Here is a 27,944-nt window from a genome sequence, read left to right on the forward strand (position 1 = left end):
TGTCTTAGCCACCAGGGAAACCCTTTTGTCTTTAAATAGTGATGGTATTTAAGGTTGTGATGTGGGTCATTTGGGGGAGTTATTCAGTTTTCTTGGGAATTCCCCATATATACAGAAAGTACCCAGGTTAATAAAGTTTATTTTTCTCCTGTTAGTGTGTTTTAATTATTATTATGGGGGGAGGGCTCTTAGGCAAGAACCTAGGATAGAGGGAAAATTATTTTTCCTCCCCTACATAATTATTTCTATTTAAGAAGCTATGAGAAGCTTTTAATTTTAATTAGATCCCATTTGTTTATTTTTGCTTTTATTTCCAGTCTATGTCCGATGCAAGATACAGCATGCTTGGGGCTGGTGCACGGGGATGACCCAGAGAGAAGTTATGGGGAGGGAAGTGGGAGGGGGGTTCATGTTTGGGAACACATGTACACCCGTGGTGGATTCATGTCAATGTATGGCAAAACCAATACAGTATTGTAAAGTAAAATAAAGTAAAAATAAAAATTAAAAAAATAAAAAATAATAAAAAAAGAAGAAGCTATGAGAAATATTGGCTATTACAGGCAACTAACGCAAAGACTTCCTTATAACTCCAAAAGAGCTTTGACTGCCCATTTACTTCTAGGTGTGTCTAAAAGTGGGGACCACACATTATTAATGTGTTAAGAATTTAACCTTATCAAAATTTTGGAGTAGCCATCATAGTCAACAAAAGAGTCTGAAATGCAGTATGTGGATGCAATCTCCAAAACAACAGCATGATCTCTATTCTTTTCTAAGGCAAACCATTCAATCTCACAGTAATCCAAGTCTATGCCTTAACCAGTAATGCTGAAGAAGCTGAAGTTGAATGATTATATCAAGACCTCAAGAACTTCTAGAACTAATACAGAAAACAATATGTCCTTTTCATGATAAGCGACTGGAATGCAAAAGTTGGAAGTCAAGAGATACTTGGAGTAACAGGCAGATTTTGCATTGGAGTACAAAACAAAGTAGGGCAAAGGCTTACAGAGTTTAGCCAAGAGAACACACTGGTCATAGCAAGCACTGCCTTCCAACAACACAAAAGAAGACTCTACACATGAACATCACCAGATGGTCAACACTGAAATCATATTGATTATATTATTTGCAACCAAAGATGGAGAAGCTCTATACAGTCAGCAAAAACAAGACTGGGAGCTGACTGTGGCTCAGATAATGAACTCCTTATTGTCAAACTCAGACTGAAATTGAAGAAAGTATGATAAACCACTAGACCATTCAGGTACGACCTAAATCAAATCCCTTTGATTATACAGTGGAAGTGACAAATAGAGTCAAGAGATTAGATCTGATAGAGAAATGTTTTGTTTTGTCTCAATATTGAGAGTTCTCCCCGACATTAAACTTAAGTTCAATTGACCTCGTGGATTTTAACCCAACTTTTAACCTCCCTCTCACCTATAAAATCTATCACCATTTCCAGACTTTTTCTGTACAAGAAAAAAAATGCTAAACAATTGAATTTTCTAGGTAGTTTACTCTATGTGGCTATTCTATTCAGTCTCAGAATGAGGCTCAGGACCAATTACTCTAAGATGGAATAATTCATCTTAGATTTTCCTCTCACTATAAGCAAATACACAGCTGGACATAAATGACAAAAATAAAATTAAAAAAAGCTCTACAGATATCAAACAGTTGATAGCATAGTACTAAAATTGTTAAGAGAAGGAGAATTAAAAAAAAAAAAAAAAAGCTCTATATTCACTCTGAGTTTATCCCTGAGGACATTTTTCAAACAAGTAGGTACAGACATGAAACAGTACGGGACAGTCTCAGTGGATGGAGAAAATACAAATTGAGTTCAGCGATGCTAAGATGGTCAGAGATCATAGTGGTATAAGTTTTTAAAGTAGGGGGACCACATAGAAATGTTCCTCCAATTTTCAAGCCTGGTTTCCCTTGGGATATTCATTAAAGCATAAGCTACACAGGTAGAAAATGGATTCTGAAGAAACTGTGGGAAGACTCAAAGCAAAACAAATTTCAGAAAGTAGCACATATTAAAATGGATTATGTCGACCATAATCTCATTCAACAAGAAATAATACCTGTAAAACTCACAAACACTTGAAAATCAAGCAATACTTTTTCTAAGTAGTCTATAGGTCTTCAATAAAGAAGAAAAAATACACAGAGTGAAATTAAACAATAATTTTAAAAAATAAAATTCATGTGCAATTCAAGCAGTGTGTAGAAGGAAAAACATAACTTCAAATGAATAAGTTAATAAAGAAAAATATTTTAAAATGAAAAATCACATTATTATCTCAAAATCTATTAAAAAATATTCCTCTAAAATAGATATCCAAAAATAAATAATAAAGGTGTAAGCAGAAATCAATAGAGCAAAATAACAAAGCAAACATAAAAGTTGCTTTATTGAAAAATGAGTAAAATAGGAAAATTTCTAGCAAGAATGATCAAGAGAAATAACTAATAACAAGAAAAAGGAAACCACAATATCTCATGAAGATATCATGATGTGAAGGTAGATTGTGAATCATTATAAACCAATCAGCTGACAACATAAACAAATGAATAAATTCTTTGAAATTCACCATTTTATGAAATTGGAATAAAATCCCAAGAAATGTGGCCATGATCTCTTAAGGAAATTGAATCTGTAATTACACACTTTAAACAAACTGAAGTCTAGCACTAGACAGTTTCATTGCTTAGTTGTATACAACATCTAATAATGTAATAAAAACAAGCTAACTCAAACTTTTTTTAGAAAATAGAGAAGGAATAAATATTTTCTGAGGACAGTGTAGCAGCGATATCAAAACCTGCTAAAATATTCCAAGAAAAGAAAGCTACAGATCAATACAGAATTCTTAAATTCAGTTTTAGAAAACTAAATCTAGGATAAAGGAAAATTGATAAAACTTTATGACCAAGTGGGTTTTATCTCACTACTATAACTGAACCGTTAATTTAGTAATGTTCACGTCATATATGAAAAATACACAGAATCAACTCTTTATATGTATATACTATTAAAATCATTGGAAAATGCAATAGAAACATAAACTACTGGAAATCACATCATAACATATGAAATCCAAGAACTAGGTTAAGCAAAAGTTGTGCAAGGATTGATCAGAACAAAGAAATTGGTACCATTTTAATGTTATCAAATTCTATGCTTAAATGTCACTTCCTCATGTAAGTCTTCATTGTTTCCTTAAGTTCATTCTACTTAATAAGTTAACTTATATAATTATTTATATATTGTATATAAGTGTGAATAGCATATAGCATATGTTAGATTTTATAGTTTTAGTTGTTCAGTTGTGTGTAACTCTTTGTGACCCCATGGACTGTAAACCACCAGGCTCCATGTCCATGGAATTCTCCAGGCAAGAATACTGGAGTCAGTAGCCCTTCCATTCTCCAGGGGATCTTCCCGACTCAGGAATTGAACCCAGGTCTCTCACGTTGCAGGCAGATTCTTTACCACCAGGGAAGCTCTAGATTTTATAAGTCAAGGATATTTTAGTCTCTGAGGGTAGAAATCTAATTCATAATAGTTTAAGAACAGAGGGGCTTTACTGATTAATGGCTTCATGTAAATAGAACGTTCGGGAATGGTGCAATTTCTTTCTTCTTCTTCTTTTTTTTTTTTTTTTAGTCTTTTAGCACACTTCTGCCTTTATTTTTTTTTTTACGTTTTCATTAAAACTTTTTTCATTATTTATTTATTTTTTAATATAAATTTATTTTTTAATTGGAGGTTAATTAATTTACAATATTTCTTTTGTCATATCTAAGTGTTTAAACAAGGTCTCTTGCACATTATCTTAATACTGAGTCTATCATTCTACCCCTCAGTTTTTTAATTCTGCTTTCCTTACAGTCTCTCACTGAAGGTTTTCTTTCATACATTTTTAAGAATTCCCACTCATTTTAAGAATCTCAATATTCAAAATTCCTGGGTGAAATGTTGATGGCAGCAATAAGATGCCTCAACTCCAGATGCTTTCTATCCTGGTATCTTGCTTGAGGATTGATAAATATGTATGAAGCTCTATCACGTGCAAAATGAGGAATAGATGCATATAGAAGGAGTAGATATTCATTACAGAGTAACTAAAACACGAGGAGGTCAGGGTCAATGGCTGTAACATTTTTACGCTTTTTTTTTTTTTTTTCAGGGATTAATCCTCAGTACTTAGTGTGGTTCTTAACAAAATTTAGTGGTCATTATTTGTTAAATGATTAGAAGGGAATCCCAGATATACTTCAGTCATTCTTTAGTCATTATTAAATTGCTTTCCTCATTTTCATTTGTAAATTTTATTAATTTGAACTTCAGTGATATTTTCCCTTTCATATCACACAAATAGAACATTAGTAATGAACTAGACTGTTTTTGATAGAAAAATATCAAAATCAGGACAAATTCTAATTTTTCATTGCTGTGGTCTTTATATTTTAAGTTAAGGACTACAAAATGAGAGAGATGATCATTTAATGCATTAAGAAAATTAATAATAAACTCATGTCTTTTTCATTCACATTAATAGACCTCGTGATGAAATATCTGCTCTGTAACTCAGGTCTACACTTTCTCCAACTTATTTGTATTTAGTGAATTAGCTAAAAATCTACACTGTTGATCTAACCTTCCCTAGATCCCTAACATAGCACTTCCTTATCTCCTTTGGTGCCCACAGCGTATTGTATATGCCCTAATTGTACATACCCACTCTGTTGTACATATTGCATCTCTCCATCATGAAAGGAAAATCTTTGTCATCATTTAAGGAGTCATTGGTTTTAATTCATTTCAGCAACTAAGAATTCTTCAGCATGTACAACGTGACAGGTATTGTGCTAACAGGACTGTAAAGATACATCATCATCCATTAAGGACACTCTTAGGCTACAAGTTATGCTTACATACATATATGCTACAAGTATGTAATATCCAGAATTATTTGTTTATGGTTAGCTTTCATTTCAGATTGAAAAACTTTTTTAAATGTTGCCCCCAAATTCTTAGTTCTTTACCAAGTTTCTTTTATTTATTTTTTTTATTTTTTTTATTTTTTATCAGTGCAAGACTCCAAAAAGCTTTATTTTTCAAAATCAGCTTATATACCCCAAGTTGTACATAAAGAAATAATGGAATATGCAGAGTTAGGCAGGGGCAGCAATCCTGACCCTCATTGAGACAAACAAGGCTTTCTTTTGCATACCCTCCCGTATACAAAAGATCTCAGGTGGTTTACATTATCTTCTGGCCAAGAGGTCTGTTAACATTTTTATGGCTCTCTTCCGGGATAATTATCTGTCAAACCAGAAAACTCCTTTTCCCTAGAAGTGTTTTTTCTTTACTCTGCATCACCCTCAAAGTACTAAATAAAATTACATTCCTGTAGAACAAAGGTGCAGTGGGTTATAACAAAGAAAGTACTTAACTCAAAGATCTAATGTTGCTAATACTAGGTCTACTACCTGTTTTTCTATACACCAACTATCTCTACAAATAAAAGATATGAAAATTTGGCAGCAAGTATTGGCTCAACAAATGAAACCTTTATTTTTTTTTTTTTTCTTTTTCTGCCTTTTTATTCTTTTTTTTTTTTTTTAGTTTTTATTTTTTAAATTTTAAAATCTTTAAATCTTACATGCATTCCCAAACATGAACCTCCCTCCCACCTCCCTCCCCATAACATCTTTCTGGGTCATCCCCATGCACCAGCCCCAAGCATGCTGCATCCTGCGTCAGACATAGACTGGCGATTCAATTCACATGATAGTATACATGTTAGAATGTCATTCTCCCAAATCATCCCACCCTCTCCCTCTCCCTCTGAGTCCAAAAGTCCGTTATACACATCTGTGTCTCTTTCCCTGTCTTGCATACAGGGTCGTCATTGCCATCTTCCTAAATTCCATATATATGTGTTAGTATACTGTATTGGTGTTTTTCTTTCTGGCTTACTTCACTCTGTATAATTGGCTCCAGTTTCATCCACCTCATCAGAACTGATTCAAATGAATTCTTTTTAACGGCTGAGTAATACTCCATTGTGTATATGTACCACAGCTTTCTTATCCATTCATCTGCTGATGGACATCTAGGTTGTTTCCATGTCCTGGCTATTATAAACAGTGCTGCGATGAACATTGGGGTACATGTGTCTCTTTCAATTCTGGTTTCCTCGGTGTGTATGCCCAGCAGTGGGATTGCTGGGTCATAAGGTAGTTCTATTTGCAATTTTTTAAGGAATCTCCACAGTGTTTTCCATAGTGGCTGTACTAGTTTGCATTCCCACCAACAGTGTAGGAGGGTTCCCTTTCTCCACACCCTCTCCAGCATTTATTGCTTGCAGATTTTTGGATCGCAGCCATTCTGACTGGTGTGAAGTGGTACCTCATTGTGGTTTTGATTTGCATTTCTCTAATAATGAGTGATGTTGAGCATCTTTTCATGTGTTTGTTAGCCATCCGTATGTCTTCTTTGGAGAAATGTCTATTTAGTTCTTTGGCCCATTTTTTGATTGGGTCGTTTATTTTTCTGGAGTTGAGCTGCAGAAGTTGCTTGTATATTTTTGAAATTAGTTGTTTGTCAGTTGCTTCATAAAACACTGATGAAAGAAATCAAAGAGGACACTAATAGATGGAGAAATGTACCATGTTCATGGATTGGAAGAATCAATATAGTGAAAATGAGTATACTACCCAAAGCAATTTACAAATTCAATGCAATCCCTATCAAGCTACCAGCCACATTTTTCACAGAACTAGAACAAATAATTTCAAGATTTGTATGGAAATACAAAAAACCTCGAATAGCCAAAGCAATCTTGAGAAAGAAGAATGGAACTGGAGGAATCAACTTGCCTGACTTCAGGCTCTACTACAAAGCCACAGTCATCAAGACAGTATGGTACTGGCACAAAGACAGACATATAGATCAATGGAACAAAATAGAAAGCCCAGAGATAAATCCACACACATATGGACACCTTATCTTTGACAAAGGAGGCAAGAATATACAATGGAGTAAAGACAATCTCTTTAACAAGTGGTGCTGGGAAAACTGGTCAACCACTTGTAAAAGAATGAAACTAGATCACTTTCTAACACCACACACAAAAATAAACTCAAAATGGATTAAAGATCTAAATGTAAGATCAGAAACTATAAAACTCCTAGAGGAGAACATAGGCAAAACACTCTCAGACATAAATCACAGCAGAATCCTCTATGATCCACCTCCCAGAATTCTGGAAATAAAAGCAAAAATAAACAAATGGGATCTAATTAAAATTAAAAGCTTCTGCACAACAAAGGAAAATATAAGCAAGGTGAAAAGACAGCCTTCGGAATGCAAGTTTCTTTTATTTTTATTTTATTCTACCCTATTACAATGTTTGGCTTTCCAGAAAGTTTTTTTTAATATAAATTTATTTATTTTATTCAACTAGAATTTTGAAAAGAAAAGAGCCAAGGGGCACCTATTACTTATTTAGATAAATCATCCTTTTGAAAAGTAATTATATCCTCACCCTTTCATGTCATAGCAAGGTAATGATAATAATTCTCTAACCAATGCCTTGTCTAAAGTGTTTCCTCTTCCAGTCTGTTTCTTATGATGCTTGTCAGATTAGCGTTAAAATTTGGCTAAAGCCATTGCCATTTTTTTTTTTTCTGTTAAAAGAGCCACCCCTGTGTTCCTTCTTTCTGGAATGCTGTACCTTAAGTTTTTACTTTAGAAATTCTAGCCTTATCCCAACTCCTCAGTGCTCCTTCCTGAATAGCTAGTACCAGCAAGGCTCTCCCCTCCCTGAGACCCTGTGGCCTGAAGAATCTTTTGGAGCAACTGTTTTGCACACTGCATATATGCTCATATATTGTTTTATTCTGCTTGTTATAGCTTTTGATGTAGGCTCAATTTCTGTTGAGATCCACATTGTGATGAATTTCTCTGTATACAAAAGGTAAAGAATCTCCAAAAACTGATGTACTCAAGAAAAAGTTAATGCTGTCATTAACAATGATAGAAGTGGTCTAGAAAGATTTAGCGCTTTTATGATATTAAAATACATAGTTCCTAAACATTTAATTTCACCTCATCCATCTTTATGTCTTAAATTTTAAGATGAGAGAAAGATGTGTCTTTTACTTTTATAAAATATGATTCCACCTACATATAATAGTTAGGACAAATAAAAATTAAATTGTGAAAACGCTGATCAATAACACTTCAGACAATAAAAACATGAAACAAATTATATCATGGGTGCTTCAAAATAGATTTTTTTAGCTAATTGAAATGAATATGTCAAATGAAAGGAAAATAAAGACTACAGTGAGTCATCATTTTCATTTTTAAATTATATCCAATTAGGTAACATTAATTTATCAGAGAAAATAGTGAATATTAAAGTATAGTGCTAACTAAGTCTGTTATGGGGCAATGAGTCTTATATATGTGATATTGTTATTTTTTGAAACATTAAATGGAGGGAAGTTAGTATAGTATTTAAGACCCTAATAGCTCAGCTGGTAAAGAATCCACCTGCAATGCAGGAGACCCCATTTCAATTCCAAGGTTGGGAAGATCTGCTGGAAAAGGAATAGGTTCCCCTCTCCAGTATTCTTGGGCTTCCCTGGTGGCTCAGCTGGTAAAGAATCCGCTTGCAATACAGGAAACCACGATCTGGATTCCCAAAGAGTCGGACACGACTGAGCGACTTTCACTTAAGACATTTGTGGTAGATTTTGCCTTGAATCTTGACCTTACATCCTAATACATGTTTGATTGTAAGGAAGTAATATATTCTCTCTGATCGTCAATTCTCTCAAATAGAATTTAGTATAATATTTATCTCAGAAGGTTGTCATAAGATTTAAATAGTACATAGTAAAGTGTGCATTAAGGTGCCTAACACATTTTACTAATCCAGAAATTGCAAGGTATTAATATTTTCAGATACCTTGTAACTTGAAATCTTCTCCTAAAGCACTTATATTTAATAACAGGGAGGTCCAGCTCCATTATGAAATTTGTTTTAACAATGCCCAGATTTGGAGCAACACATGAGCTGATATTAAAGGAGGTAAATGGTGAGGGAGTACCTGAAATTGTATAGTAGATTTGAAGCTTAAAGCTATAATGTTATTTTTAAAGAAAAATGATTATTAATATCTTCATTGATTTGTAGTTGCCATTGAGGTCAGGATGTTGACTGGAATGAAACATGAGATGAGTTTCTGGGGGTATTTATAATGATTTATTTCTTGATATGGGGCCTATAATGTGTTGATCAGTTTATTAAAACAATCTGAGCTATGTATACATGTTATGTTCACTCTTATGTTTGTTATACATAAAATTTAGATTCCATTTAGTTATTTTTGTTATTAATTCAACAAATGCATTTATTTTACAAATATAATAAATGCTTTCAATTGCTTATTGTATCGTTGAGAAAAACAAATCAAATATTTCATTTTTTGAGTTGAGTAATTTTTTGAAATCAATATACTTGCCCTGATCGAGTATATGTTAATTAATATTGCAGCAATGTATATTTAGTAGTGTGAAGTTAATTTTTAAATTAGAGACTTATGTCTAACATTAAAACTCACTGAATATTAAATTGCAGTGAGTATACCTGAAAGTAAAAATGAAGTCGCTCAGTCATGTCCAGCTTGTTGTGACCCCATGGATTGTAGCCTACCAGGCTACTCCATCCACGGGATTTTCCAGGCAAGAATACTGGAGTGGGTTGCCATTTCCTTTTCCAGGGGATCTTCCCAACCCAGGGATCGAACCCAGGTCACCTGCACTGTAGACTGACACTCTACAGTTTCAGCCACCAGGGAGTATACCTAGCATCTGAGAGAATTATGATAAGGTTATTAGCATAAAATCTAAAACCTTTGAAAAGATCACATTAAGATTGAGAACCCATTACAACAGAAAATCCACAAAAGTAAGGTGGATATATGAGTCTACATATATAAATGATATACTTTAAATGTTATATTAATTATATTAAAGCAAATGAAAAAATATTAAAATATTTAATTTTTTAAATTTTTGACTAGGTCCTAATTTTCCAAAGTAGATTTTCTTTTGATAGATCAGTCTATCAAACATGAGTATTTTATTTACTTCCTTTGGTAGTTATACACCCATTGCTTTAGTTGTAACAAAGTTGTAACAAATTATCTCTATAAATCTACATTAAAATCATAATTTAATTTGCAGATAACTATTACATTTCTATGACACTTCAGCTTTGACTCTCTCCCAGGATTGATCCCTATGAAGGCAGGATCTGAAACTTTCCTGAAGTGATAAACTTCACATCACACACACTGAGCACTCTTAAATCATAAAAACCTGAGATTATTTCTTTCCTGGCTATCAGGAATGCCCGTCAGGTACAATAACTGATTTCTCCCTACACACTTTTAACTGGACTATGATCTTATTATCTTTTGTACTAATATGACATCCTAACATATTATCCTAACAAATTCCTAGCAACAATAAAAACATTGTAATTTTCAGACTTTTTATATCTTGTAAAGGAGTTCTCTTGAGTGCACAGAATTATTCAATATGCAATACAAATTTAAAGCTAGTTCTTATAAAAAATGAAATGCCAGCTAATGAAGTTGGTAATGAAATTTGGAGCTAACAAATCTTTATACTTTTATAATAATTTGAATTAAATGACTGATGATTCTAATATGATTTAGATATATTTATTCCTAACATGACATATAGTCTTTGCATGATTAGTTTATTTTATCAACTAAGAAGTTCCATTAGAGTATGTATAATTCATTCATTATTATTTTTATAATTTAGCAAAAAGCTCTGAAATCATAACAAAAGACAGGTTTATTTCTAAAACTAACACACCATTGTAACTATATGCCTAATAAGTATGTCTATTATATCCTGGAATACGAAATCAAGTGGGCCTTAGGAAGTATCACCACGAACAAAGCTAGTGGAAATGATGGAATTCCAGTTGACCTATTTCAAAACCTAAAAGATGATGTTGTTCAAGTGCTGCACTCAATATGCCATCAAATCTGGAAAACTCAGCAGTGGCCACAGACTAAAAAGGGTCAGTTTTCATTACAATCTCAAAGAAAGACAATGCCAAAGAATGTTCAAAGTACCACATAATTGCACTCATCTCACACGCTGGCAAAGAAATGTTCAAATTTCTCCAAGACAGGCTTCAACAGGATGTGAATTGTGAGCTTCCAGTGTTCAAGCCGGATTTAGAAAAGGCAGAGGGACTAGAGATCAAATTGCCAACATCTGTTGGATTACTGAAAAAGTGAGAGAATACCAGAAAAAAGCATCTACTTCTGTTTTATTGATACCCCAAAGCCTTTGACTGTGCAGATCACAAAAAACTGTGGAAAATTCTGAAAGAGATGGGAATACCAAACCACCTTACTTGCCTCCTGAGAAATATGTATATAGGTCAAGAAGCAACAGTTAGAAGTGGACATGGAATAACAGACGGGTCCCAAATAGGAAAAGGAGTACATCAAGGCTGTACATTGTCACCTTGCTTATTTATTTTATATGCTGAGTACATCAGGAAAAATGCTAGGCTGAAAGAAGCACAAACTGGATTCAAGATTGCCAGGAGAAATATCAATAACCTCAGATATGCAGATGACACCACCCTTATAGAAAAAAATTGAAGAACTAAAGAACCTCTTGATGAAAGTGAAAGAAGAGAGTGAAAAAAAATTGATTTAAAACTCAACATTCAGAAAACTTACATCATGGCATTTGGTCCCATCACTTCAAGGCAAATAAATGGGGAAACAATGAGAGACTATTTTGGGGGGCTCCAAAATCACTGCAGATGGTGACTGCTGCCATGAAATTAAAAGACCCGTGCTCCTTGGAAGAAAAATTATGACCAACATAGACAGCATATTAAAGAGCAGATACATTACATCAGTAAAGGTCTGTCTAGTCAAGGCTATGTTTTTTTTCCAGTGGTTATGTTTGGATGTCAGAGTTGGACCATAAGGAAAGCTGAGCAGTGAAGAACTGATGCTTTAAAACTGTGGTATTGGAAAAGACTCTTGAGAGTCCCTTGGACTGCAAGGTGATCAAGCCAGTCCATCCTAAAGGAAATCAGTCCTGAATATTCGTTGGAAGGACTGATGCTGAAGCTGAACTCCAATATTTTGGCCATCTGATGTGAAGAGCTGACTCGTTGGAAAAAACCGTGATGCTAAGAAAGACTGAAAGCAGGAGAAGGGGATGACATTGGATGAGATGGTTGGATGGCACCACCGACTCGATGGGCATGAGTTTGAGCAAGCTCTGGGAGTTGGTGGTGGACAGGAAAGCCTGTTGTGCTGCAGTCCATGGAGTTGCAAAGAGTCGGAAATGACTGAGCGACTGAACTGAACTGAACTGAACTGATTGTTTCCTATATTCCCTTCAAAGTGAAAATCGATCAGTTGTGTCTGACTCTTTGTAACCGCACGGACTACATAGTTCAAGAATTCCAGCCCAGAATACCGAAATGGGTAGCCGTTCCCTTCTTAAGGGTGTCTTCCCAATCTAGGAATCAACCCGGGGTCTCCTGCATTGCAGGTGGGTGGTTTACTAGCTGAGCTACCAGGGAAGCCCTTACCTATTACTTATGAATTTACATCATTTTTAATTGTAATGTTTCTTAAAACTTATTAATTAAGACTGTGAGCTATTTGAGGGAAACTTCTGCATCTTACTCTTTGGGCTTCCAGATTCTTTCTTGCTACCTGTGGCTAAGTTTGGTGCTCCTCCTAGTTTCTTTAAACACATGAATAAGTGAATGAGCGGGATATTAGATGCCAATTTTTACCAAAGTCTCCTTTCTTCTCTGATTTGCTTATTGTCTTGGATATCATATAAGGCAGCATAGTCACATTCTGTTAACAAAAAAAGACTGATGCAAAATCAAAGCATCCAAGAACATATGTTGCTATACCCAGTTACTAATAAATTGTAAGATAATTTTAAGGAATTTTCAAAAATGTAATCCTTTGAAAGAATAGAAATTGGATTGTTTTATGCATAAGTATAGATTGCTGTCTACAAGAAATATTCTATTCATGAATTTCATGTGATAATAAAATCTGAGAAGGCATTAACAGAAGATATGGAACCTTTTCATGTCTGATTGTAAAGGGATTGGGACTACATTTCACCTGAATAAAATTGATCTGATATTTGCCCAATTTACACTTGGTTTTGTAGTGAATAGCTTGAGGATCAGGCTCAGAAACTTAGAGTTCATTTATTTCAAAATATGGAAACAAGATCAAGGGAGATAAAGGGCTTTATGAATATCAGAGTCTTCTAAAAAAAAATAAAAAGAGGCACTACATAAGCCTACTCTTTCTATTTTCATTCTATTACATCATTCTATTCTATTACATCTATTACATCATTATTTTACAAAAAAATTTCTCCAGTCAAAAGGTTATGATTTAAAAAAAACATTTTAAATTTTGTTGATGTATAAAATACATACTGTAATATGTATTTGTTCTTCTTGTTGTTTAATCACTAAGTCATATCTGACACTTTGTGACACCATGGATTGTAGCTCACCAGACTCCTCTGTCCATGGGATTTTCCAGGCAAGAATACTGGAGTGGGTTGCCATTTCCTTCTCCAGGGGATCTTCCTACTCAGGGATCAAACCCATGTCTCCTACATTGGCAGGCAGACTCTACCACTGAGCCACTAGAAAAGCCTATAATGTATATTCAGTTCAGTTCAGTTCAGTCGTTCAGTCGTGTCTGACTCTTTGTGACCCCATGAACCACAGCATGCCAGGCCTCCCTATCCATCACCAACTCCTAGAGTCCACCCAAACCCATGTCCATTGAGTCGATGATGTCATCCAACCATCTCATCCTCTTTCGTCCCCTTCTCCTCCTGCCCTCAATCTTTCCCAGTATCAGGGTCTTTTCCAATGAGTCAATTCTTTGCATCAGGTGGCCAAAGTATTGGAGAAAATACACTAATTTTAAGTGTGCAATTCAAACAATTTTTACTTATGTATATACCTGTATAACTCCCATATATCAAGATACTCGATGACTTCAGCACTTACAGGCTTTCTTTGTGGCTCAACTGGTAAAGAATCTGCCTGCAATGAAGGAGACCTCGGTTTGATTCCTGGGTTGGAAAGATTCCCTGGAGAAGGAAAAGGCTTCCCACTCAAGTATTCTGGCCTGGAGAATCCCCTGGACTGTATAGACCATGGGGTAACAAAGAGTCAGACATGATGGAGTGACTTTCACTTCACTTCACCAGCACTTACACTTCAAATAAAATATAACTCTCCCAACCAAGAAATGAATAGCCAGTCTAGGTTTGATACAGGGTATAGGATGCTTGGGGCTGGTGCACTGGGGTGACCCAAAGAGATGATATGTGGAGGATGGTGGGAGGTGGGTTCAGGATTGAGAACTCATGCACACCCATGGCAGATTCATGTTAATGTATGGCAAAACCATTTCAGTATTGTAAAGTAAAAAAAAAAAGAAACAGAAAGAAAGAAAGAAAGAAAAAGAAAATAAAGTAAATTAAAAATAAATAAAAAATAAAAATAAATAAATAAAAACACCTAAAACATTTAAAAAAAACAAATAAATATAACTCTGCCATAATATGATAAGCTGAACCAAAATTCAAACAGTGTAAAATGAGAGGTTTTCAAAATGTGTTTAGAATTAATGAAATGATGGATGACCTGTGTGTATAAGTAACAGGCCCAGAATTCGGGGATGCAGTAGCAGAATCAAAATTTCCCTGGGACCTTTTCCAAACTGGCACCACCTGCTAAGGATCATCTACAGGTGCTAAAATATCACTGGGTTTAATTCTGGGTCCTATGACTGGTTGGATTTCCAGAAGAGTGACTAAGATTTCAAGAGTCTTACAGTTAGTTGGATCCCCTGGGGCTGTTCTGGAGAAACTGAGCCAGAAGAAAAGAGAAGGAATGTGAAGATCCATCTTCTGTCTCTCTTATTTAATGTTGATGTTGCTTACCACTGTCAGCTATTTCCCTTCTGTTGTCCTGCTCCTTTCACATCCTTCAATCCCACCTCCTAGAAAAAAACACTATTTAAGAAAAGAAGGGCTGGACAGAAGATGAAGCTCTGTCACTAATTACATTATAACTTATGTGCATAGAAGAAGTAATGTTATCACAAGGTTTTTATCATCTACCTTAAAGTGCTTAGAAACATGAGAGATTCTTGTTTGATCACCAGTCATCTTTATTGAGAATGTTTGCTTTTCTGTTTTATTTTTTCCTACTGAAAGTGATTGATTTTTTTAATTTTAAAATTGTCCCAACCTCCTGTTACACAGACACAGAGGACACATGTACTCTCTCGTTGTGTATAAATTCTATAGTTTTCTTTTTCTCTAGATCTATACTGATATATTTATCTTCTTGCTCTCTCTCTCTCTCTCCACACACACACACACACACACACACACACACACACATGCATATATGACTGCTAGATTTATGGGGCAGCTGATGGATATCAGTTTTTAACTACTAACACTTTTGTCCCTGGGCTTCCCTGGTGGCTTAGATGGTAAAGAATCTGCCTGAAATGCAGGAGACCCAGGTTCAATCCCTGAATTGGGAAAATTCCCCGGAAAAGGGAATGGCTACCAACTCTGATATTCTTGCCTGGAGAATTCCATGTACAGAGGAGCCTGGAGGGCTACAGCCCATAAGATTGTAAAGAGTTGAACATGATTCAATGACTAAGCACCCTTCTGTCTCTGCCACTGTTGTCATCCCCTCTAGTTTACATATACTGGCAACTAACTCTAATACTGGTTGTCTTGTAATACAAGTCAATGGGTCAGTCTAATTTAGGCTTTACAAGTTCTTATCCACAGCATCCTTCCTTTTATGATTAGTTTGGCTTTCAGCCCAGAGTTTTGCATTCATTTTCATAGGTCTGTAAATATAGAAAACATGGTAACACAAGTTTTGACATATGGGAAGTAGTGATAGTCTGTCATCTCCTCAAACCACTTATCTGCTCAGGGGAGCAGGGAGGTGTATAACAGGGGCCTTTGGCAAGTAATTGCCGCTGGGCAACCTGTAAAACTCTTATTGAAATGTGTGTTCAGTCCCTTAGTCATATCCAACTCTTTTGCAACCTCATGGCCTGCAGCCTACCAGGCTCCTTTGTCCACAGGAATTCCCAGGAAAGAATACTGGATTGGGTTGCCATTGGATCTCCAGGGGGATCTTCCTGACAGAGGGATCGAACCAGCATCTCCTGTGTCTAATGCATTTAAGGGGAATTCTTTACCCACTGAGCCACTGGGGAAGCCCAAATAAATATGTGATGAGTTGATTCTCTATCTTCAATTTTGTGCTCTTTAGGGACAGAATATACATACAGCAAATCCTTCATTTTATTAAATTTATATCATTATGATCCTGAGGAAATAGGTTTGTTGAAAAATTTGGTTTTTCAACACCTACCTATTGGGATATGTTTTACAAATGGACAAAGACATCAAACAAAGCTGACCTTACCTTACTGTTGATTTCCCAACATAAATATCATGGAAGGAAGAAGGGATTAAAATAATCCAGATAAGGTGCAGAATCTATAAATAACAGTAACTGAGTAGCCAGGAAAATATTAAAGTCTGACACAGGGGCTGAGGATATTTGACACATAGTGTTCTTGCCTGGAGAATTCCAGGGACGGGGGAGCCTGGTGTGCTGCCATCTATGGGGTCACACAGAGTCAGACACAACTGAAGCAACTTAGCAGCAGCAGCAGCAGCAAGTAAGGAGACCAAGAAAGAACCTGGAGGAGAGGTTTGCTACCTCGCTTTGCTACAAAGCACACATTTTCAAGAGTTTAAGAAATTCAGATTCAAAATTCCAATATTATAGAGATGATTTTCTGTCTTAATGTGATTCACTGAGAATGCATCAGAAATTTATGTTTACATCTGACTTCATCTTCTAAAAAGTGTTACTTTGTGTATCTCCTTATAGTATTAACTTAAACACATATTTAAATAAACAGTGGAGTAATGAAAATATAAACAATCATCTTCAGGAAAGCAGGGAGTTTTTAGTGACTGGATTTATATTCTCTGTTTACATCTTTAGCATTTAAAACCATGCAAAAGAATGCAGATAAACCAGAAAATATCCCTAGTTATTCTAAATGTCAAATTGACCACAATTACTGAAATCTAAAGCTGGATTTGTATTGACTTTTTCAAGTAATTTGTGAATTCCCTTTAAGAAATCACTCATGAATGTTCCACCACCATACAAGTAGAAGCCACAAACCAGCCTGTCTATTGCTGTTCAAATAGTTGCCCAGTAAAAGAGAGTGGCAAACTCAACCATAGTTGACTTGAAATATTGACAAATACTTTATCAGTAAAACAGCTGAAATACAGACAGGCTTAAATTCAGTGATTATATTTTGTATAGATTGATTGGTAATTCTCAACTACTTTCTTGGCCCAAATAAATTCCTTGTCCATTTCATTCCTGTTATTTGAAAAGATAGCTAGGAATAAGCAACTTCTTACTATATTCATCATGAATAAAAAAGAGTCTGCAGTCTGTTTGTCAAATATTGGGATAAGGTACTAAAGATTGAAATCTTGAAACTGTCTTTCCATTTCCACCCTTAATTCACCAGAACATAAGTTTGCATTATGATGAAGTCACAGAATAAAAGGCATTACATATCAACACTTCTCATTTATGCTTCCATAATGTGTACATTTAGTATATCCATTTGAGCTTCAAAATAACTCCAAGAGATTGGAGGGGTTGGTTATATTATTATTATTTTGTCAAAAGGATGCCAATTTTACTCTCTCCTATCAAAATTATAAAATAAACATCACAAGAGAAAAGTGTTTGGATATTTGCCATTCAGAGCCTTAATTTTCTTCCTGATATCATTCAGATTACCAAAATCTTCAGTCTGCTTTTGTACAAATTGAACATAATGCTTAAAGATTTCAAGTCAAAACATTTGATATTAAAAAGTTGGAGTTAAAGTCTCTTATAGAAAGAAAAAGCTAGGTAGAGGAGAAATAACCTCTAGAGCAAATCAAGGGAACCACATATGAAAATAAAATACTTTTATGTTTAAGCACAGATGTCTTTAGATTTGAACTAGAATATTTAGTCTCAGGAAGAATGGAGAGGAAGAATTTTCAAAAATTTGATTCCTTAACTGCCAGTTCACTCTAGTTCTGCTTAAGTATCTCCTAGAAGTTTCCTTAACGTGCTTTCTACTGAGAGGGTATCAGGAAGGCCAGGGGTCTCCAAATGAAGGAAAAATCCTGCAAGTAGTAGACTCTTTTTTTTTTTTTTACTTTTAAAATTTATTTTATTTTTAATTAGAGGATAATTACTTTAGAATAGTGTGATAGGTTTTGACATACATCAACATGAATCAGTGCTAGGTATACATGTGTCTCCTTCCTCTTGAGCCTTCCCTACCGCCTCCCTCCCCATCACACCCTTCTAAGTTGTCACAGAGCACTAGCTTTGGGTTTCCTGCATCATAAACTAAACTAAACTACACTCCTTTTTATAGCTGAGTTTAGTTTATGCATGACTATTTTACATATGGTAGCATATATGTTTCAATGCTATACTCTCATGTTATCCCACCCTCTCTTTCCCCAACTGTGTTCAAAATGTCTATCTCTTTTGCTGCCCTACAAGTAGATCATCAATACTACCTTTCTAGATTCCATGTATATGTGTTAATATATCTTATTTGTCTCTCTTTTTCTGACTTACTTTACACTGTATAATAGGCTCTAGGTTCATCCACCTCATTAGTACTGACTCAAATACATTCCTTTTTATAGCTGAGTAATATTCCACTGTGTGTATGTACCATAACTTCCTTATCCATTCATCTGTCAATGGACATCTGGGTTTCTTCCATGTCCTAGCTATTGTAAATAGTGCTGCAATGAACATCAGTGTACATGTGTCTCTTTCAATTCTGGTTTCCTCAGGCATATGCCTAGTAGTGGGATTGCTGGATCATATGGTAGCTTTATTCCTAGTTTTTTTTTTTTTTTTTTAAGGAATCTCCATACTGTTTCCCATAGTGACTGTATTGATTTTCATTCCCATTAACAGTGTAAGACAGTCCCCTTCTCTCCACACCCTCTTCAGCATTTACTGTTTGCAGACTTTTTGATGGTGGACACTCTGTCCAATGTGAGATGATACCTCACTGTAGTTTTTATTTGCATTTCTCTAATTAGTGATGTTGAGCATCTTTTCATGTTTATTAGTCATCTGTATGTCTTTTTTGGAGAAATAGCTGCGTAAGTCTGCCCACTTTTTTATTTTTTGTTGTTGTTGTTGTTGTTATTGGTATTGAGCTGCATGGGCTACTTGTATATTTTAGAGATTAATTATTTGTCAGTTGTTTCATTTGCTATTAATTTCTCCCATTCTGAAGTTTGTCTTTTCACTTTGCTTATAGTGTCCTTCATTGCACAAAAACTTTTAAGCTTATTTAGGTCCCATTTGCTTACTTTTGTTTTTACTTCTTATATTCTAGGAAGTGGGTCATAAAGGATCTTGCTGTGGTTTATGCCATAGAGTGTTTTGTCTGTGTTTTCCTCTAAGAGCTTTATAGTTTCTTACATTTAGGTCTTTAATCCATTTTGAGTTTATTCTTGTGCATGGTATTAGGAAATGTTCTAGTTTCATTCTTTTACACATAGTTGACCAGTTTTTCTCCATTACATATTTTCGCCTCCTTTGTCAAAGATAAAGTGCCCAAAAGTGTGAAGATTTATCTATGGGCTTTCTATCTTGTTCCATTGATCTACATTTCTGTTTTTGTGCCAGTATCAAACTGTCTTGATGACTGTAGCTTTGTAGTATATTCTGAAGTCGGGAAGGTTGATTCCTCCAGTTTCATTTTTCTTTCTCAAGATTGCTTTGACTATTCAGGGTCTTTTTGTGTTTCCGTACAAACTGTGAAATTATTTGTTCTAATTTTGTGAATAATACCATTGGTAGTTTGATAGGGATTGTATTGAATCTATAGATTGTTTTGGGTAGTGTCGTCATTTTCACTATATTAATTCTTTCAATCAAGGAACATGGTGTATCTCTTCATCTGTTTGTGTCATCCTTGATTTCTTTCCTGAGGTCCTTGTAATATAAATTTTCTGAAGTAACTCCTTGATAAAATTTCAAACAAGTCTGGTGGGGGAGCTGTCCATGAAAGAAGCCAGAAGAGGTAAAACATATAGAATGGATATTTGGACCATTTGTTCTTGACTTGGGGTGTGAAAATGGAGAGAACTCCACAAGAACTACAAAAAGTTCCTGGTGAAACAGTAGAATATAAGTCTTCTGATGGTAACACTCATATCTAATTCACCTAACAATCTCCAGTCTGGACACACTGCTTGGCAATTAAAAGTCAGTCAACACAATTGAATGGGGTGAACTGATTTAAAATATAACCAAATCTGATTCCTTTCTTTCTCTTTTACTTTGTGCTTAGTCTAGGGTCACCTGCTCACACAGTGCAGTGTGTAGAGGGCTCACGAGGCCCTTCAGATCAGGGGTCCTCCTGAGAAACGGCTGCATGGACACCTCAGCTCCACAGCCTGCGTGTCACTCCTCAGACATTTTTAATCTCTCCCTTAAGTGGCAGAAGGAAACAAACTATGTGTCGGATTTTTTTCTCTTAAAATTCTGTGTTGCCATGATGACACCTGGTTCCACCTGAACTTAACTTTTCTCAAACCTTGAGCTAACCAATGTGTTTTCCTTATGGAAATGTTTTTCTTAAGCTATGTTAATGAAACTAAGTAATTGCTTTGGAATTTGCCTTTCCTCAAAATGGTTCCACCTAATAGTAAGTTTTGGCTGAAAACAGCTCAACAAACCAGTATTCATATCGATTGTTTTGTGGCTGGCAGATGACATGCCATCTTGTCTCAAAAATGTATATTGTGGGAAAGGGACCTGGTGAAACTCTGTCAGGCTTGAGGTGTCTCTCTTATCTGATTAATAGCTTTCTAGCAGATATAAAACATCTGGCTAAAGACTAGCATCGGGGAAATCTCCATCCCACTTCTGATGTCTATGTCAGAAGCTTTCCCTGTCCCTTTTCACATTAATAAAACTATGCTATACAAATGCTCTTGAATGATCAAGCCTGGTCTCTGGTGCCAAAGCTAAATCTCCTTCAGAGATCAAGAATCCAACACCGTTCACCATAACCTATCACTATCTCATCAATTCTTTTGTCCTATAATTCAACAAGTCATGTCAATGTAGTCTTTTTGCTAGTTTATATTTAGGTATGGGTTTCTATCATGGCTCAGATAGTAAAAAAAATCTGTCTGCAAGGCAGAAGACCAGAGTTCGACCCCTGGTTTGGGAAGATTCCCTGAAGAAGGGAATAGCTACCCATTTCAATATTCTTGCTTGAAAAATCCCATGGACAGAGAAGCCTGGCAGACTACAGTCCATGGGGTCACAAAGAGCCGGACACAACTGAGTGACTAACACACACTATGCGTATACCTATACATACGTATAGGTGTAGATTTATAGGTGGTGATTTGCAGGTGGTGCTAGTGTGTAAAGAACTCGTCTGCCAATACAGGAGACAAAAGAGATGCAGGTTCAATCCCTGGGTAGGGAAGATCCTTTGGAGGGAGGCATGACAACCCACTCCAGTATTCTTGCCTGGATAATTCTATGGACAGAGGAACCTAGTGGGCTACAGTCCATAGGGTTGCAGAGTCAGACACGACTGAGGCAACTTAGCACTAGCATGCACATAGATATATATAGATATGATTTCCACATTATTTTCACCATCATTAGTTATGGTCAGGGATTTATCACATTATCTTTTGATACCTGTTTTAGTCCCCAAATTCATCTTCTTGCTACCATTGGCTCCTTATTGCAATCGATTCTATTTCCTATCAGATTAATCTTCCTAATATATGGCCTTCAGAGTATCACTACTCATTCTGAAGAAATCTTCTTAATTATTCAGAAGATACAAGAAAATATATTTGTTCTTAAAATCTTCCACAATCTGATACTAAATTGACTTTCCGTCTGTATGGTCAGATACACCCTGAATTATTTCCTTTACTTTGGCAGGTTAGTGCACTAGACGTTCCTGTAAAGAATATAGGGGTTTTGTGACTTTTCAAGATGCCTTTATTTGTTATTCAGGTAAGTGAAACCATCTTTACATAGGCAACCTGTTTCATAAAAGTTAGGTAGGATCTTCCTGTATCACCACTTGAGTTGGGCCTATTACCCATTTTAAACCACAGTACCATCAACATATCACTTAGATCAGAATCATTAGTTTGGTAATAGATGACAGAATCAATCAAATTTTTTAAAAGTCTAGTTTTCTAATAAATGTTGTATATATGTATACAGCTGCCTTCTTTCCTGCTACTTAAGCAGAACCTATCTAAAAATGAAGCCGGTGAATGGGAGGAACTGGATCCTAGAATAGGAAGGAGAGACAGAGTCCTAATCATATTGTTGATGCCCCTGGATTCAGCAACGTCATAATTGATAGTTGTGTGAGTCAATAAATTTTTTTAAGTTAGTTTTGATTGGGTGTTTGTCATTTATAAACAAAATGTTTTAGGTTAATATTTCTTCCAGACTCATCTAGATATTCTTGTACATACCTTTACTAACATTCTTCCCCTTTGCTAGAAAAGAGTCCTTCCTTCCCTCTAACAGACAAACACAAGTTTTCCTTAAAATCTCACATAATCCCTTTGCATCAGGAAATCCCATGATCATCCTTTGCTCACAGAAACTTTATTCTTTAATCTACCACTTCAACTAATTTACTCTTGAAATAACTTATATGTTAAACAGCTTTATTTTAAAATTATATAGCTTATATTCCCAACTATATTTCAAGCTATGTGATAGAACAAATAGTGCCTTGTACTTTTTAAAATTCAACATAGTATCTAGAATACTGTCTTGAAATGATATCTATCATTCTTTAAGAGACTAATGTCTGAATATACACTAACTGCAAAAGATGATGGTTTTGACTTATTCTCCTTTGAACACAATTATTCCTCTTTATTCAAATGGGACCACTCATTTCTATATCTTAGACTTTCATAGTCATTGAATCCTATCAGCTAGACAGAATATGCTTAACATTAGAAATATGTGACTTACAATTATTTTATGAAATATAATTATAGTTATAAAGTTTTCTTTTAATTACTCATCTTTCTCAATGTCATTCAGATTAATAGTTAGCAAGATATAGTTCAATGTGAGCACATTAAAAATAAGAGACAGGTTGTGGTAATTATATTCTAAGCAGAGTGAAAAATGAAACCTTCTCAGTGGTTGCATTAACTTATATATCTTATGCTATAAAACACTTCCCCATCTTTATACTGGTTCAGGTGATAAATAAAAACAACATAGGAAATATTTTATTTAATACTTAATATTGTGATTGTCAAACATACCAAATGTGGTAGAAAATAATTAGGCTTAAAGGTTCAAAGAATGGAGAAAATATTTGCAATTTATCTGACCAACGAGGTATTAGTCTCCAAAATTTACAAACAGCTTATGAGGCTTAATATCACCAAAATAAATAACCCAATCAAAAAATGGGCTGAAGACTTAAATAGACATTTCTCCAAAGAAAACATACTGATGACCAAGAGGCACATGAAAAGATCTTCATCATCGCTAATTATTAGAGAAATGCAAATCAAAACTACGATGAGATATCACCTCACACCAGTCAAAATGGGTCAAATGTCAAAATGGATCATCAAGAAATCCACAATAAATGCTGAAGGTGTAGAGAGGAATGAACACTCTTACACTATTGTTCAGAATATAAATTGATAGAGCCACTACAGAGAACAGTATGGAGGCTCCTTAAAAATCTAAAAATAGAGCTGCCATATGACCCTTCAATCCCATTCCAGAGGAAAACATGGTCTGAAAGTATACATACACCTCAGTGTTTTTTGCAGCACTGTTTACAATAGCCAAGACAGGGAAGCAACCTAAATGTCCATCCAACAGAAGAATGGATAAAGAAGATATAGTACATATATACAATAGGGTATTACTCAGACATTAAAAAGAATGAAATAAAGTCATTTGTAGCAACATGGATGGGCCTAGAGATTGTCATACTGAGTGAAGTAAGTTGGACAGAGAAGAGAAATATCATATGATATTCCTTATATGTGGAATCTAAACAGAAATGATACAAATGAGCTTACAAAACAGAAAGAGACTCACATACTTAAAGAAGGAAATTAAGGATACCTACCAGGGGGAAGGATAGGGTGAAGGGATAATTAGGGAGCTTGGGATTGACATTATGCACTGCTATATTTAAAATAGATAGCCAACAGGGACCTACTGTATAACACAGGGAAGTCTGCTCCATGTTATGTAACAGCCTGGATGGGAGTGGAGTTTGTCGGAGAAAGGATACATTTATATGTATAGCTGAGTCCCTTTGCTCTTCACCAGGAATTATCACAACATTATTAACTGGCTATACTCCAATAGAAAAGGAAAAGTTCAAAACAAAACAAAGTGTTCAAATAAATGAAATGGCTTGCTAAAACCATTGTTTGAGAAAATTTTTAGGGTCTGACCTGAGAATTGAGCATGTGAGCATATGAATGACAGTGCACCTACTTTATTGTTAACTTGAATAAAAATGAGATCAAAAGGCAGTCATGAAGTAATTTCAACCCCTTCAAATTTCACCAGCCTCATTCACCATTTCCATCCAAATAATGATAGAATCCAATAACAAATGAAATTACATTATCAGATGCTTCAGGACAAGTCCCCTAGTTCCCCTTCTAACCAGACTGCACTCCTAAACTCTCCCTATACAGAACTTTTTGGTCTGCCACTAATTAGTTGCTTAATCGTTATCTGTGCAACTTCATGACAATGAAGGAGTAGAAGAAATAGAGGAAAGGAGAAATGATGGAAAAGGATGGCAATAAGGATATATTATGAAGAATATACAAAACTCACAGAATCAAATGTGAGAAAATTCTTTATCTTTTTTTAACTTTTATATTTCATTTTGTGACAGAAATTGTTTATCAAACCTATTTCCTTCTTTTTCTGAGAATACTGCATTTTGCAGCATGACTTGATGTTAGATTTACCATGTATGTACCTGATTTATAGACAATTAAATGTTACCAGTAATAATGTGTGCTACTTCCAGCCTTGGCCCAGTAAAACAAATTAAAAAAAAAAAAAAAACAAAAACCTCTTAATCACACTTCTTAACCTTTTTTGTTTCTTTTTAACTTCATTTTATCTACATAACTAAGCGCAAGCGGCTGTGAGCCAGCTCACTAAGCGCAGCTGAGAGGAGCTATCCTGCGTCTGAGGTCAGGGGCGGCGGCCGGGAGGAGACACCCCACGTCCGAGATCAGGAGTGGCCAGGAGAAGCCACTTCACTCCCAAGGCCAGGGGCGGTGACCTTGAGGAGCCACATGGAGCCTGAGGCCAGGGGCGGCATCTGGGAGGAGCAACCTGAGGAGTGGTGGCTGCGCAGGCACAGGAGGGCCTAGAGGAGCTATCCCACCTTGAAGGTCAGGAACGATGGTGGTAAGGAGATACCCCTCATCCAAGGTAAGGAACAGCGGCTGTGCTTTGCTGGAGCAGCCGTGAAGAGATACCCCATGCCAAGGTAAGAGAAACACAAGCAAGATGGTAAGTGTTGCAAGAGGGCACCAGAGGGCAGACACACTGAAACCATACTCACAGAAAACTAGTCAATCTAATCACACTAGGACCACAGTCTTGTCTAACTCAATGAAACCAAGCCATGCCTGCGGGGCAACCCAAGACGGGGGGGGGGGGGGGGGGGGGGGGGTCATGGTGGAGAGGCCAGACAGAATGTGGTCCCCTGGAGAATGGAATGGCAAACCACTTCAGTATTCTTGCCTTGAGAACCCCATGAACAGTAGGAAAAGGCAAAATGATAGGATACTAAAAGAAGAACTCATCAGGTCATTAGGTGCCCAATATGCTACTGGAGATCAGTGGAGAAATAACTCCGGAAAGAATGAAGGCATGGAGCCAAAGCAAAAACAATACCCAATTGTGGATGTGACTGATGATAGAGGCAAGGTCCAATGTTGTAAAGAGCAATATTGCATAGGAAGCTGGAATGTCAGGTCCATGATTCAAGGCAAATTGGAGGTGGTCAAACAAGAGATGACAAGGGTGGATGTCGACATTCTAGGAATCAGCGAACTAAAATGGACTGAAATAGGTGAATTTAACTCAGATGACCATTACATCTACTACTGTGGGCAGGAATCCCTTATAAGAAATGGAGTAGCCATCATGATCAACAAAAGAGTCCAAAATGCAGTACTTGGATGCAATCTCAAAAATGACAGAATGATCTCTGTTCGTCTCCAAGGCAAACAATTCAATATCACAGTTATCCAAGTCTATGCCCCAACCAGTAACGCTGAAGAAACTGAAGTTGAACAGTTTTATGAAGACCTACAAGATCTTTTAGACCACCCCAAAAAAAGATGTCCTTTTCATTATAGGGGACTGGAATGCAAAAGTAGGAAGTCAAGAAACACCTGGAGCAGCAGGCAAATTTGGCCTTGGAATGTGGAATGAAACAGGGCAAAGACTAATGGAGTTTTGCCAAGAAAATTCACTGGCCATAGCAAACACCCGCTTCCAACAACACAAGAGAAGACTCTACATGTGGACATCACCAGATGGTCAACACCAAAATCAGATTGATTATATACTTTGCAGCTAAAGATGGAGAAGCTCTATACAGTCAACAAAAACAAGACCAGGAGCTGACTGTGGCTCAGATCATGAACTACTTATTACCAAATTCAGACTTAAACTGAAGAAAGTAGGGAAAACTGCAAGACCATTCAGGTATGACCTAAATCAAATCCCTTATGATTATACAGTGGAAGTGAGAAATAGATTTAAGCGTCTTGATGTGATAGGTAGAGTTCCTGATGAACTATGGAATAAGGTTTGTGACATTGTACAGGAGACAGGGACCAAGACAATCCCCATGGAAAAGAAATGCAAAAAAGCAAAATGACTTTCTGCTGAGGCCTTACAAATAGCTGTGACAAGAAGAGAGGCGAAAAGCAAAGGAGAAAAGGAAATGTATAAGCATCTGAATGCAGAGTTCCAAAGAATAGCAAGAAGATATAAGAAAGCCGTCTTCAGCAATCAATGCAAAAAAAATAGAGGAAAACAACAGTCTGGGAAAGACTAGAGATGTCTTCAAGAAAATTAGAGGTACCAAGGGAACATTTCATGCAACGATGGGCTCGGTAAAGGATAGAAATGGACTGGACCTAAGAGAAGCAGAAGATATTAAGAAGAGGTGGCAAGAATACACAGAAGAACTGTATAAAGAGATCTTCATGACCCAGATATTCATGATGATGTGATCACTAATCTAGAGCCAGACATCTTGGAGTGTAAAGTCAAGTGGGCCTTAGAAAGCATCACTACGAACAAAGCTGGTGAAAGTGATAGAATTCCAGTAGGGCTATTTCAAATCCTGAAAGATGATGCTGTGAAAGTGCTGCACTCAATATGCCAGCAAATTTGGAAAACTCAGCAGTGGCCACAGGACTGGAAAAGGTCAGTTTTCATTCCAATTCCAAAGAAAGGCAATGCCAAAGAATGCTCAAACTACCGCACAATTGCACTCATCTCACATGCTAGTAAATTAATGCTCAAAATTCTCGGAGTCAGGCTTCAACAATA

Source organism: Ovis aries, chromosome 22 (assembly GCF_016772045.2).
Source record: "Ovis aries strain OAR_USU_Benz2616 breed Rambouillet chromosome 22, ARS-UI_Ramb_v3.0, whole genome shotgun sequence".
Classification (NCBI taxonomy): Eukaryota; Metazoa; Chordata; class Mammalia; order Artiodactyla; family Bovidae; genus Ovis; species Ovis aries.